Below are 16,069 nucleotides of genomic sequence, written 5' to 3'. Positions count from 1 at the left end.
TGTGATGGCATGCAGGTAAGGAGGGTGATAGTAGTATAGAGTTGACTTTCCAGAGTCCAGTCCTCCTCCTACTCCAGCCAGGCCCTCAGGATGCATGATTGCCAAGACTTGCTCCTCCCATGTTGTTAGTTGTGAGGGAGGAGGTGGGGGTTCACCGCCAGTCCTCTCTACTACAAGCTGATGTCTTGCTGCTATGGAACATACCTTCCTCCTTAGGTCGTTCCACCTCTTCCTGATGTCATCCCTTGTTCTGGGGTGCTCTCGCACGGCGTTGACCCTGTCCACGATTCTCTGCCATAGCTCCATCTTCCTAGCATGGATGTCTGCTGCACCTGTGATTCAAATAGCTGAGGCTCTACCCAGAGGATTTCCTCCACCATGACCCTCAGCTCCCCCTCAGAGAATCGGGGGTGTCGTTGTGGTGCCATGGGTGTAATGTGAGTGGTGTGGGTGTGTGGGGTGATATGTTGGGGTATGTGAAGTGAGGTGCATATGTGGTGTATTGGTGATGGTGGTATGTGGCTCTGGTTGTGTGAGTGATCTTGCTTTCTCTCTTTGCTGGCACTTGTTTGTAGTCGTAAAGGGTTGTGGATAATGTGGGTGTGTGTTTTATATTGGTGTGGGTGTGTGGGTGTTGTATGTGTCAGGTGTTTGAATTGTCCAATGTGGTATTGTTTTGTATGTACCAACAATGGTTTACTGCCAATGTATGTCCGCCGCAGTGATTTGTGGGTCATACTGTTGTGGGCGTTGTTCTGTCAGCGTAACGGAGTGGATTTGCATACTGATAGTTTATCATTGACCTGTGGGCTGACAGACTTGTGTGCGTGGCTGTACAGTGACGGATTGGTAAGTGTGTGTCATAATATGGTTCGTGGTTGTCCGCTGCAGTGGCGTTATTTTGGCAGCAGTCGGCATGGTAGTAGGTGGGATTTACCACCAATGTCATAATAAGGGCCTATGGGCCTCATTACAACATTGGCGGGCGGCCGCACTCCCGCGGTGCCCATTATGACATCCCCGCTGGGCCGGCATCCCCGGCAAACAGAGTTTCCGCCTGCCGGCCCACCAGGGATGTGGGCCGCAACATGGAAGCCGGCTCCAAATGGAGCCGGCGGTGTTGCGGCCGTATGACGGATGCAGTTGCACCCGTCGCCCTTTTCACTGTCTGCATAGCAGACAGTGAAAAGCTGCATGGGTCCCCAGGGGCCCCGCGACTCCCCGTACCGCCAGCCTTTTCCTGGCGGTTCAAACCGCCAGGAAAAGGCTGGCGGTAGGGGCACTCGTAATCCCCTGGGCAGTGCTGCTAGCAGCGCTGCCCTGGCGGATTACTACCGCCGGGGCCATTGTGGCGGGAAACCGCCGGCCCCGGCGGTGCGACCGCAGCGCTTCCACTGCGGTCGTAATGACCCTGGAAGCACCGCCAGCCTGTTGGCGGTGCTTCCGTCATTTCAGCCCTGGCGGTCTTGTACCGCCAGGGTTGAAATGACCCCCATGTCTTTAACAACGGAGATCGCTTTAGGAGCCAGAAAAATGACAGACCTCCATAATCCATAATTTCTCTAAACCCGAAAACAGTGGGTGTCCAATTTTTTCACAACGCGCAGTAGAGCCAGTTTCTACACGATCCTGAGTTTGACAGGTAAAATGGTACAGGCTGCTGAACAGGTTGCCCTGGATCACACAGTGTGAATAATTGAAGATGTAAGAATTTGCCGCTGGTTAACTGCTCCCATATTCTGACTTTAGTCCTTCCACCGCGCATAACGGGGAATGGGGATATGGACAAAGCTGTTTTACATTTTACTCCTCTCTCTGACATCCAAAATTATAAGTTCTCCTACCTAAAGGTGCTGCTTTTGTGGGCTCTGTACTGGGTAGGCCCATCCACCTGGGTTGCATCCTGAGGGAAGCAGTATAGGTAGTGCATTGGCCTTACAAGCCAAAATGATCCCTGTAGGAAAGTGGAGCATTATGTGGTGTCGGGACTAGTCCTCATCATGTAATACTCTCACAATATCCCAGAGATGGTCCTTGGATTCACACCAGTTAATCCTTAGGTCAGTCCCGGCAGTGTGGCAAAGAACAATCAGGCTTTACTTAGAGGAACATGTTAAGCATTTCATAGAACAAACATGGACAATAAGTAATTGGTACAACACGAAAGAAATCAGACACCAATTTATAACAAGCATTTGCAATGTAATGGGTCTTGCATTTACTTGAGTTAGAGCTATTGGCGTTGTAAATGTATAACTGGACTTTTCCTGCCACATAAATTGGTGAACTCTGCCTCATAATTTGTTTTCCTAGCACATAATTCCGGTGGCGCTGCATGTAACTATAGCACTTCCATTTACCTTCTTCCTCTATCCGCAGCCAAAAATTTAAATGTTGCCATTTAGCATCCTAATTTAAATTTGCCATGATAATTACAATAGAATACCACTTTCACCACCCCACCATCAGAGTTGCTGTCTGGCTAACAGAATTACCCCCCACAAAAAAGGCACAAGACAGCAATTGAAGAGTAACTAGAGAAATAAACTAGAAGGGTCTCCCAAACATATTGAGTGTTCAAACAGTCATAGTGTAATAAGGATGTCAAGTTGGCCTGAATCAAGGTCATAATTGTAATAAGTGGAGAATAATAAAACATACAATTAATATATAAATCCAATAAAAACCCTTATCAGAAATACACTTTTGGCATTAGCCTGGTATGGTTAGAACAGCCCCTAGAGGACACCACAATGTAAACAGCGTTTGTAAGAAACATGGCTATGTAACCATATAGATAGCCCCAACAGAGCATCGCCACATGAAATAAAATGGAAGAAAGTAATGCAGTGTAACCATATATTTACCCTCAGAGTGCATTGTGCATTACACATTATTAGAGCTAGCACGCCTACTGCAATGAAGACAAATGTGAAATCCATTCCTTATGTGACAGCTTGAAAATGACTTTAGCATGACATAGTATATGTACTGATGGTCAATCAGTGAGTTTAGAATGACAAGGATCTTTAGATTTTGATTGGACCTATAACTACAGCAATAATACAAGTCTACTCATTCCACAAAAAATAATGATTTACCCCAGCAGAGTTCTGCATAGGAGTGTCCGAGCATTTCCTCATGATCTGCAAACTATCACACAGATTCTAGATCTTAAAACAGATGTTAGACTTGTATTTTAAATAATTTTAAATAGCTTCTGTAGCATGCTCGATTGGAAAACCTACACGTTATTTACAAGCAGAACTTGTTCTTCAAGAACCATGATGAACCCATACTATTGACACTAGGGAAACTGAAAAACATGGAAATGTATTTTTGATTTTTAAAATTTACCAAAACTGAGACAACGAGATATCAACTTTTACACTCCAACCAAAAACAATAACACTCAAATCTGAATTCCCCTCAGTATTTACACCCCATTGATCTTTGCAATAAAAGTCAGCAAACAACATTAATAATACATATTTTATAAAGCATAGAGCATTGAGTGATGTGCTGTTTGTAGACGCTGATACAAATCACTTGAGCCAGATTTAATGGTATTCAGAGTACCTACCGAGCAAGGATGGAAGTTGGAGGTGCACATGCTGGGATTGGAACTTGTGCCCTGCCAATGGTCACATGTTTCCCGAGATGCAGAATACGTTAAGAAGGAATGGAAAGGTAACAACTGCATGATACAAACAAAAGCCCATATATATACTTTTTTAGTGCTGCATTTGCATCACTTTTTGATGCAAAAGCAGCCAAACAAAGGCCTTTATTTATACTTTTTGGGGCAAAACTGCACTAACGCAGTTTTGCACCAAAAAGTTTAGCACCGGCTTGCACCATTTCTGTGCACCAGCCAGGCACCATATTTATGGAATGGTGCAAGCCGTGCAAAGGGTAGGCTAGTGTAAAAAAAATTACTTTAGTCGGGTGGGGCTGGCGGTAAGGAAGAAGGGGGTTTTGCACCAAAAAATTACATTAGGCAGGTTAGAGTAAAATAAAATGACTCTAACCTGCCTAGAGTCATTTTTTGATGCAAAACCATTCATACCACATGACTCCTGTCTTAGAAAAGACAAGAGTCATGCCACCACCCCAATGGCCAGCATAGGGCCCCCTATGGCACTTTAAAAATAAAAATAAAATACTTACCTGTACTTATCTGGGATGGGGTCCGCCATCCTCCGCTGTCTCTCTGGTGTCGGTGGAGGTGTTCCTGGGGCCTGGGGAGGGCACCTGTGGGCTTATTCCATGGTGTTCCACCATGGAAATAGGCCCACAGGTCCCCTAACACCTGCCCTGACCCAGGTGTTAAAATATGGGGCAAAGCAAGCTTTGCACCATTTTTTGACCCTTCCTCCCTCTCATACACCATTTTTGCAATGGAGTATAAATAGGGCGTTAAGGCCAAAGAGTCCGTTTTTGCACGGGAACTCCTACCTTGCATCTCATTAAGGCAGGGTAGGTTTCCACATCCAAAAAAATGACTTTAACACCTTAAATTTGGCGCTAGAAGGGTTTAGTGCCAAAGTATAAATATGGAGTTAGGTGTGCACCGAATTAGAGTAAAACAAAATGAGGCTAATTCAGGGCAATTAGAGTATAAATATGCCCCATAAAATACATTTGTATTTTATTTTTGCACTGCTTTTGCATCAAAAAATGACGCAAATGTGGTGCTAAAAAAGTATAAATATGGGCCAAAATGTTTGTGGCTCCAAGTGCTGCACAAATGTCAATCAAGAGACTCAGATGGCTAAAATATGCTTATTTGCTTAGAAAATACTTTAAAAATATTACTCGCAACATAAATGTTTTTACATGATTTACGATATGTGGTACCCTTTCAAGTAATTCACAGAAAAAACAGAACATGTGAAATTCTGCAACCAACAAAAACAGCAATGATGAGTAAAAGCAGAGCACTGTTTTGTGTTCAGATGGAGCTGTCCATAGCGCCAACAGCATCTCTGAGATAGAACTTCATCAGCGCAGAAATTTGCTGCAATATGAACGCCCTAGAAACCCCAGCACACACTGCTTGGACTGTTAAAGTGACTCATGTTATGAACTCTAAAGCACACACAGGCACAAACAAATCTAGAGAAAAGCAGAGCACTTCCTGTCACTGTGATTCATTGCCTGTGACTCGCTTTTGGACACAGCGCCTAAACGAAAAGCCATGTGCTTTAAGTCGAGAGGCACAAAAACAAATAACTTTCTCAAGATGCTGCTTGAAAGCTGTTTCTGCATCTGTTTGCTAGCAAACCACCCAGATGATACTCACACAAGAACAATAAATGTGTTTCTATGAAATTTATCATGGAGCTATCACTAAACCTTTAAACAACATCAACATTTGTCTGAAGAAATAACCTGCTGGTCTTGATCTCATCCAGCGACTGTTTGTTTCAGTTTTTAAAATTCAAACACCATTTCTCTAAAAGGATTTATTTATTTAAAAATATATTGTCTGATATAGCGCAAACTCCACCTTAACAAGGTTTTATAGCGATCTACAATGAAAAATAGAAGCAAGCGGTCTTGAGTATCAGAATCCAGTTTAACGAGACTAGCATTCTCTTACTGCATCCAAGACCCCTTCTCCCAAACAACAACGAGCTGATGGCTGCCAGGAGTGTGGAGCAGACACACAAAGGGAAACAGAAGTTCACGCGCAGTGTAACGTATCACTAAAAGTGCAATTATCCATTCAAACGGCAAAAATGCAAATATTCATGTAACAGGGTCGATGTCACGCAAAGTGCTAGACTACTGCCCAGCAAGATCACTCTGCCTACGAAATAAAGAGAAAAAGTAGCCCAGAAATAATACAGAAAACACAGAGCGTTGTATGTTTTCAGTAGTTTACTGGTGCACTCGAAGAGGGCTAAACACCGAAAAAAGCATGACGCATGCATGCCTTTCACTAATGAAATCAAGCAAACTTTAAAAGGCAAGCCCACAAACCAACCAAACTGATGGACGTGACAGGGGCATTGTTAAAAGCCCACAGAGAGATTACAACAGTGACAGAGCTTGTTTTTTATGTAAATTTACATACCAAAAGGAACAGAGTTTAGAAGCAATATTAAATCAGAGCAGAACTGGCATTTAAAGTTGCATTGAAGTCTAAGGGAGAGGCATCACTGGTTGCAAAATTGCACTTAGAAAGCGAGTTGCGTGGACCCCTTTTGAGGTTAAGGGTGTGAACTCCCTATGACCAGATCATGACAGTTAGTGCAGTTTTACCTGGCCTGTGGTGTCTGGGTGCACAATTGTTTTGGCTGTCCGTGGTGCTGAATGGGACTTGCATTGAAGTAAATGGGAGGAAGCCACTGGACACAAACAACCATTTAGAGGGCGTACTGTGGGGAACACTTGCAGGGTTAAGATTGTGCGGGTCCTGGGACTAGACCACAGCAGTCAGTTTGCTCTACCTGGTCAATGGGGTTGTGGTGCAGAAGTGTCCTGGCTGTCCGTGGTGCTAAACAGAACTTGCGCTTGAGCTGATTTTACCACACATGGTGCTGCGACACCGGGAATGCAAAAACTCAGTGTGGGATTGCTACTGACATTGGTCACAAGTACTGGGAAATGCTCTCCTGTTGCAGCATCGAGTAAAGGGGTCAGTCACTAGGCTGGTGACCAACAAGCCTTGATAGTGGTAATCACAGCAAAATGCTTTGGAGATGTCTGGAGGTCTGAGGCAGTGTGATAGGGGACTGTAACTTGGTGGAAGGATGGCCTACAACACCCACAATGCACTTCAGCAACTAAATCCTATAAATCCTGTGGCATGCCCAAAGGCCGACGATTCTTTGGTTCCAGAGCGTCTTTTCACCTTCAGTTTGCAAACGACTGGTGTCTTCAGTCCCAGAGAGACTGAGGGTGCTTCTGGTTTCTACTGGGGCCCCACTGGTCAGGAGCAACATCCATTACACACCCCTTCCATGTGCAGTGCTGCACCTGAAAGGGCCGTATTTACAAGGTGGCATTAAGCCACAAAAAGTGGCTTAACACTACCTTGTAAATATGTTGCAGGATATAGCCCTACTGGAGCATCAAGAAAAGTGATGCTCTGGTTGCACTAGGTGCTCTTAAATATGCCCCTATTGCCCATATTTATAAAAAATGGTACACAACTGCGCTAACGCAGTTGTACGTAATTTATTTTAATGCCGGTTAATGCCATTCCTTAATGCCACCCGTGCACCATATTTATAAAATGATGCTCAATGGCACTAAAGAATGGCTATCATCTTAAAAAAATATGCTAGCCAGTGAGGGATGGCATTAGGGGAAAGGGCGCTAGTGGGTCAGAAATTACGTTAGGCTGGTTAGCAGCAAAATATCTGCCACTTGTCAGCCTACTGTCATTGTTTGACACACAAGCAGCCAAAAAATGACTCCTGTCTAAGTTTAAACAGGAGTCATTATCCCTACCCCAATGCCCGCCACAGGGAACCAGTGTTCCTTGGGCAAGCCCTACACACCAAGTGCAGGGCAGGGGGCCTGTGTAAGGGGCCCCTAATGGCACACCACATACATACACAAACACTTACCTGGGATGGGCTCCCTCCTCCTGTCGTGTCCCTGTGGTATGAGTGGTGGTGTTGCTGGGGTTTGGGGTGGACATCTTTGTGCCCATTCCATTGTGTTTACCCATAGAAATGGTTCTACCTGCACTTTAACGCCTGGTCTGACCAGGTGTTAAATAATGATGCTAAACGGGCTTAGCACCACTATTTAGGCCCGCCTCCCAGTTGCTTGTTGTTTCAACGTCAGGAGTTAAATATGGCACTTGGGGGCTAGGGTCATTTGTAGGAAGGTAACACCTACCTTGCATTTCCTTGTCACAATGACACACTAGGTAACTTGGCACTCCCTAAAAATGGTTCTAACTCATAAATTTTTACACTAGGTGGATCTAACATCAAAATATAAATATAGAGTTAGGTGTGCACTGCTTTAGCGTAAAAAGAAATGGAGCTAACGCAGCTCTAACATCTCATAAATATTGGCCTAAATGTCTCAAACATCAAAATGCAGAAATGGATAAGCCTTTCTAAACATTACAAAAGTGCATAATATTTATGTTATCTTCGGACAAGAAGCCGTTACCTGAACAAGGCTTTTAGATGTAAGACGAAAAAAGCCCACCAATAATTGGACACCTTCCAAATCTGTGTACATTGCAAATTATGGACAATACTCGCAATGGACATGTTTAAGTTCTAATAGGTGACATACAAAAAGTCTCACATGATGAAAGTTCGCATTTGAATGTCACAGCTCACTGCATTCAACATTCAAAATGGATTCCTTAGGTAGAGCTTGGTGGGCATGTATCAATAGCTTTGGCTAACACTTAAAGGGCAAGAGAGGAAAACAAATTGAGATGTATCATTTCAAGTATTCCTCAAAGCTTACCATATCCTTTACTGCTATTGGGTTGGTTGTCTGAAATCACCTCCAATTGAAGGAGCCCCTGAATCTGAATGACTATGTTGGGTATCAACTGCAGTGAGAGGAAGCCTTTCTATCACATCTGAGGGGAGCAGCAGTGCACACAGCACAGATGTCAAGGTTATCTCTGTGCTCATTTAGATGGGCTGTATTCATGAATGAGAAAGGGGTTACCTACAGAAGAATTTAGCTCCACTCTACTCTCTGCCCCTCAGAGAGGTGTCCTCCTGGTAAGTTGTTGTCTCAACCTGTTTCAGATCTGTGCTTGTACATGGACCACTAATGTGCTGTACTGCTGTGATAATATAGTTTGTATGGTCCCTCTCATTGCCCAATAGTCACTACAGGTAGGCCACATAATTTTGAGCACCCGAAGGGGACCTGAATCCACTGTGCACTGCTCACCATGTAGCCAACTGACGCCCATATTTATACTTTTTTAGCACCGCATTTGCATTATTTTTTTACGCAAAAGCGGCACAAACTTACAAAATATAATTGGATTTTATAAGTTTGAGCTGCTTTTGCAGCAAAAAATTTCACAAATGCGGCACTAAAAAAGTATAAATATGGGCCTGAGCGTACACAGTGAAAAGAACAGGTAAAATGCTGAGTCTAGTTTGGAGGCACAGAGGTAAAGCAGGCGAGCTTGATGGTGTGATGATTTTATAAAGCTACAACATAGGAAAAAAATGACGTGATCTGTAGTAAATTCATCATTAGAAGTGATGATGTAAATGAATGGAATATATAAGGGTTTTCTATTTTTTTTTTAAATAGAGAAACTTATGCCTATTTTTATTGGACTGGTGACATGAGTGGTGGCATGCATGAAAAATGCCTGTACCCTACCTACAACAGTGGGTTTAAACAAAAAGTAATTATTAAACTGTTTATAAAACATACAGATTGGCTATGTAATATGGTAGTATTCAACCTTATGCACATTTCTGCCGGTTGGACATTGGGTTATTGGAGGAGGGGATGAAACTTTACTCAAGCAGCAACCACAATTCTTGTTAGGATAAAACAGAAGCAAACCCCAATTTAACCTTGCTCAACCCTCTAGTTGTTTGGCTCAAAGCAGCCAGACTTAACTTAGAGGCAATGTGTAAAGTATTTCTGCAGAACTTCTAACAGTAATAAAGTAGAAGCACAAGACAAGAAAACTCCCACACCAATTTACAAAAAATAGAATAAACTGTTGTAAATTATTTGAGAATACAATGCCAAAAATCCAATCAGCAGAACTGGAGATGTGCAATTTTAAAGATCTGACTGACAAAGTGCCTAGAACTATGTAGCGCAAACTGTGGTCTTGCCGGACCAAGACAGAGCCACAAGTTCAGGCCACTGTGATGGAACACAATATGGGTAAAGGAGTAAAGTTAGGCCCACCCAACAAAGTACTTAGATCTAGGTTGCGGAGGGTTGAAAGGTCACGCAATGATGCAGCCCCTGCCTGTGACTGTGCTTTATTGTGCTATCCTGAAGTTGTTGCTTCTGCCTGTGAAAGACTGGACTTTTTTGTGCATTCCTGCTTGAGAAGAATCTCCAAGGGCTTGGACTGAGCTTGCCTCCTGCTTTGAAGTCTCAGAGCCGTCAAAGACTTCTCCAGCCAGCACCTGTACTCTCTGCTGAGACTCCTGCCAAGTGGTGTTCCATCCAGTCCAAGGGCCATTGATAGGTGAATATGGCAGAACCAAGACCGAAATCCATGCACAGAGCATTGTGCAGGAAAGTTTTTGATGTACCACCTTCAACGCAGCTGATAAACAATGTGCCACTCACTTCTTTGCTAAAATCGACACTCTACCTGCATCGCGGCTGGGAGATCGATGCATTGTGGCAGGAGAAATGACACAACACCCACTTGTGGTTGCTGATAATGACGCAAACCCCATACACCGTGGATTTCCAACACCGTCTGACCAGATTTCACACGCATCATCACTGGGCATCAAAGTCATCATTAACCTGTGTGGATCCGTGGTGCCCTGTCCGGAAATCGATGCATTGCTCTCTTGCGAAGGAGAAAAACAATGCATTGCCTACCCAACTGGAGGAGAAACGACGCACGGCCTAACTTGCTTTCGAAAATTCAATTGTGTATGTTGGATTTTTGTCATTTTGGTCTTATTTGATTTAGATGCATATTCCATATTTTTCCAAACTGGTGTGGTGTCCAGTTTGTAGTGTTTTCACTGTATTACTGTTTGTATTGGTTCCAATACTTTACACATTGCCTTTGAGATAAGCCTAATTGTTTGTGCCAAGCTACCAAGCGGGTGAGCAGAGGTTGTCGTAGGAGTGTAACTCCCTTACCCTGACTAGAGTGATGGTCCCTGCTTGAACAGAGTGCAAACATACTGCCAACCAGAGACAATGACAAAATAATGAAATAACATTGCCACTGAATGCCCTGCATAACTTTTGACATATCATTTAGTCAGTCCTGACAATTAGACCTTGCATAATTCCAGAAGGCCAGTTGATAAGGAGCTTGTAACAAAAGATGAAAACTATAAGTTGTAATTTTTCTGCTTTCAGTTTAATTCAGTGGTTGAGATCATGAACATGTGCACAGTACAGACCTTTGAATTTGTTTCTAAATGTAATTGCGCTGTATGCAGTGCATGAAGTGTCTCAGATACTTTCTGAGCAGGGACATCTTTAGCATTTTGGGGGTCCTGGGCCAAACGCATTTTGGGGGCACCTGTTAGGAATAGTTTTGAATTTATGAACGAGTTTCAGCTCTTTCATGCCCTCCTTGGCCACGTCACTGACCGTTCAAAGGCTCAGTTGTCCAAATTCTAAATGTGTTTTTATCTAATATTTGGGGATAGTGATGTATGTTTTTAATACTATAACACAGCAGCAGCTCATAAATAGTACTCCAAATAATCTCTGTGACACCCTTCCATTACTCATATGTGAGGTCCTGTTTTGATCTAAAAGTAACTTGTTTATGGATGTTGCATGCACCTAATAAGCACAGCACTTCTCTGCAAAGTGTTTGGACTCTCGCACATTATCCACATTAAAAATAAACTACAGGAAACCTGTATTTTAAACAATCTCTTTAAGATTTATTCAAAGTCATAAGGGTAAAACTCTGCAGAATGTAGGTGACTCTATCAGGGCCCTCCTGAAAGGCAGGGGGGCTGGGCCAGAGCCCACTTTGCCCATGCCTTAAAAACGTCTCTGTACTAAGTTGGTGCATAAGCTGCGTAAAGCACAGGTCAGAATCACAGTTCCATTTTCGTTTTTCCAAAGTGGTTTCTCTTCAGCTCACACAATCTCATACAGTTCCTAAATTAGTACATGTACATATAGTTACCCTCATTTATTGGAAACAGGCATGCAACTCTTTGCTGAGTACAGATGCTCTCTTCAAGATGCCACCCGTGACGTCAGCTCATGGAGGCAAGAAGTAGCAACTACTGCCCATTCTTCATTGTACACTTAACAACTCATGAAATATCTCCTAGTAGCCTGTAGATAGTAAAGTTAGGTTCAAACCAACAGCGCAGCTCTTTTCTGAGCCTTTTCACAATGGCCCTCGTTACGAATCTGGCGGTCGGTGATTAAGTGGCGGTAATACCGCCACCAGGCTGGGGGTAACTACTGCCAAATTATGACCATGGTGGTGATATCTCCGATAGACAGCCAATGTACCACACTGTCCGCCAGGGCAGAAACAGCAGGCACCATGGTGGTAGCCGCCTACAGCCAGGCGGAAAACAAAGTACTGCCCACCATATTATGACCCAGCAAACCGCCACCTTTTCCGGAGCGCTACCAACACCATCAAAAGCCTGTCAGAAACAGAGCACAAAAGTCAAAGGACTCATCATTGGAGACACAGGGAACAACCAAGCTGCCATGGAACCCGAACTGCAAGTTTTTCCAAGGATCTTCTACGTTATGCTCCACCTGGAACACCAATGCCAGTGAAGACATCGTTAGTGAGTACAGCCGCCTAGCACACAGGGGAGGGGGGAGGAAAAAGAGAGTGACACACACACCCGCACAACACACACCTGACACACACACACCATACACACAAACATATGCATTACAAAAACAATTTGATCACAAAAATCTGCAGATTAATGTGAAGGCAACAGGAATTTACAAAACGTATTGTAATCAGTCCAACAATAAATTCAACAATCCGATTTACACATTAAACAAATCTGTACACATGTATAAAGAAGGGACACTGCCCAGTCCACAGTTCACAGGGCCCACATGGCCACAGGACAAAGTCCAAAGCCCCACTTGAATCCTGCCCCAATATGGAGAGAACACTGCAGGGGCATCAGTTAGTAAATAGGCAGGCACCTCAGGGGGGGCACCACAGCCAGATGCAGAAACAAGCCCACTGGTTCTGGAGGGGGCAACATGCCCATTGCTTTGGCCTGGGGAGTGAAAGGCCACAGTCTCTCAAGTGGGTGACTCGCCCACCGGTTCTGGAGGGGGAAACATCCCCATTGCTCTGTCTAGGGGAATGCAAGGCCACAGTCTATTGAGTTAGTGACTCGCCCACTGATTCTGGAGGGGGCAACATGGCCATTGCTTGGTCCTGGGGAGTGCAAGACCACAGTCTCTCGAGTGGGTGACTTGCCCACTGGTTCTGGAGGGGGCAACATGCCCTGTGCTTGGTCCTGGGGAGTGCAAGGCCAGAGTCTCTCAAGTGGATGACTTGCCCACTGGTTCTGGAGGGGGCAACATGCCCTGTGCTTGGTCCTGTGGAGTGCAAGGCCACAGTCTATCAAGTGGGTGACTTTCCCACTGGTTCTGAAGGGGGCAGGCCCCAGAGCAGCCCTTGGAGGCTGGACTATATGGTGTCCGCCGGTGGTGACGGCTGCACTGTGGTGGTTGTTGTGGGAGGCCCCTGCACCCTCCGATGGCTGCACTGTGGTGGTGGTTGTGGGAGGCACCTGCTCAGCCCCTGCACCCTCCGATGGCTGCACTGTGGTGGTGGTTGTGAGAGTCTCCTGCTCAGCCCCGGCACCCTCCGATGGCTGCACTGTGGTGGTGGCTGTGGGAGGCTTCTGCTCAGCCCCTGCACTCTCTGATGGCTGCAAAACCATGGCTAGTGGTGGGAGCTCCGTGACAGCTGCTAGTGCAGGCTCCTTCCCCTTCTTTGTGGCTGGTGCAGTTTCCTTCCTTTTCTTTGTGGCTGCTGCAGGCTCCTCCTTTTTTGTGGCTAGTGCAGGCACCTTCCCCTTCAGTATTTGTGGCCTGGAATCCTTCCCACCACAAGTAGGTGCTGCTACCACTGGGCTCGTGGACTGTTTGGCTGAGGTGCTTGGCTGGGTCCTTACAAACCTGGCCAAATGTGCAGGAAGAGGGGGTGGAGGGGTAGGGAAGAGGTCATGATGGGAAAGGAAAAGCTTTTTAGGGACATTGGGGTGGGAAGAGGGAGGAGTAATGGGAGTGGAGGATGAGGGAGTGGTTATTGGAGGTGTTTGTCTGCTGGATTTGGGTGCAGGTGCATGGGCTTTATGCTGATGTGAGGTGGATGACTGCTGGGTGTCTGAGTGCTTCGGTGTGTTTACTTTAGGAGGGGGGACAGACACAGTAGAAGAGCACAAAGGGGATGTGTACATGGATGTTATGAAGGTGTCTGCCAGTGAGGTGTGTGTTCTGCTTGGTGTGGTGATGATGCTGGTAGTGGATGATGATGTAGTGCATGCAGGTGTGAGTGTGGATGCAACTGGGTGGGAGGTGGAGGAGGAGGAGTAGGGGGAGACAGTGGAAATAGTGGATGTTGTTGTGTCTGCAAATGAATGGTGTTTGTGTGAGTGCCTGTGGGATGAAGTGTGGTGCTTGTGTTTGCCTGTGACACTCTTGGGTGTTGTGTTGTGTGCATGCTTGTCTGGCTGTGTGCTTGGGATGGGTTGGGGTTGAGGTGATTGGGACTGGGAAGTGGAAGTTGGAGGGGGGATGGTTGAAACAGGGACAATGGATGCCATCACAGAGGAGGCCACAGCCTGGATCGATCTCTGTTGGGCCGCCAATCCACTGTGAATGCCCTCCAGGAATGCATTTGATTGCTGCATCTGGGCTGCCAGCCCCTGGATGGCATTCACAATGGTTGACTGCCCTACAGAGATGGATCTCAGGAGGTCAATAGCCTCCTCACTCAGGGCAGCAGGGCTCAATGGGGCAGGGCCTGAGAATGCCTGGGCAAAGGAGTCGCCCACCCTTGTAGGTGAGCTGGCACGGGAAACTCGCTAAGGGGCTACTTGGAGGGTGATGCTGGTACAGGGGGTGGCAGTTGTACCTGCAGCTGGGGTGGTCACAGAGGTGTCCGCAACCACCAGGGAATTCCCATCGGAGGAGGTATCCGAGTCTGTATTGTCCCCTCCAGTCTCTGCTGTGGTGCTCGCCTTGTCACCCGTCCATGCTGGTGCCCTCAGCGTCGGTGGACTCTGCCTCAAGGGTGCTGTTGAATGCAGCTCCCTCTGTCGCCAGTGCCTCTTCTCCTTCGCCAGATGATGGTAATACACATAAGGACAGGACGACAAAGCAAGAAAGGGGGGAGAGAGACAAAGGATACACTGGGTCAGTGACTGCACCAACACTACTGTTGGCGTACACAGCACCCTCACACACAGGGAACAGGCCTATGCACAATGTATTGCACTACCAGTGAAATGGATGCTCAACAAGGAATGAGGGGGGGTACACACCACCAACTGCAGCACACGTGGGACCCATGCAGCCCTGACCAGTAGTGAATGCTAACAAACTAGGTAGCAGTATTTCCCCTTCAGACCATTAGCCACCAGAAGACCTACACTGCTATGTCTGGGCTGACCTAGGGGGACCCACTGACACACAACCACCACCCGGATACCACAGCTCCAGCCGTGAGCTTCAATGATGGCCACTGTACTCACCCCATTGTGTCTGCTGTGATACCCTCAAGCTCCCATCCAGCTCAGGATAGGCCACTGCCAGTATGCGGGCCATCAGGGGGGTCAGGGTCCGACAGGCACCCCTTCCTTGATGGGAGGCCATCCCCAGCTGGGCCTCCATGGTCTTCTGTGTCCAGCATCTCAGGTCCTCCCACCATTTACGACAGCAGTGCTCTGCCTGCCATAGACCCCCAGGGTCCACACATCCTAGGCAATGGCACGCCATATACCCTTCTTTTGATGGGCACTGACCTGCAGAGGCAATGCAGACAGGAGAATACCATTAGACCAACAGTCCAGCCAGTAACACAAATGGCCCACCACAGCTGTTTCCATCTCCATTGGCACACACGTAGCCTAGCACACAACGTGTACACCTCCAAGAGGACATCCACCCACCCCCCTTACACGATGCCTTCACACAGAACTCCATGCTTTTATGTCACTTGCATCGTCTCAAGGCCCATACAGTAGTCTGTAGTGGGGTAGGACCCATCCACCAGTCGCTCCAACTCCTCAGAAGTGAAGGCTGGGGCCCTTTCTCCAGTCACACGGGCCATGGTAGGTTCCAGACACAGGTCAGAGCAGCACATGCAGTGTAGGTCCTCTCCTATGGAAGGTCAGGAAACAAGTGATGAATATGATAGAAA

Source organism: Pleurodeles waltl, chromosome 11 (genome assembly GCF_031143425.1).
Source record: "Pleurodeles waltl isolate 20211129_DDA chromosome 11, aPleWal1.hap1.20221129, whole genome shotgun sequence".
NCBI classification, from domain to species: domain Eukaryota; kingdom Metazoa; phylum Chordata; class Amphibia; order Caudata; family Salamandridae; genus Pleurodeles; species Pleurodeles waltl.
The sequence above is the reverse complement of the archived record's forward strand: the minus strand, read 5'-3'. Positions refer to the sequence as shown.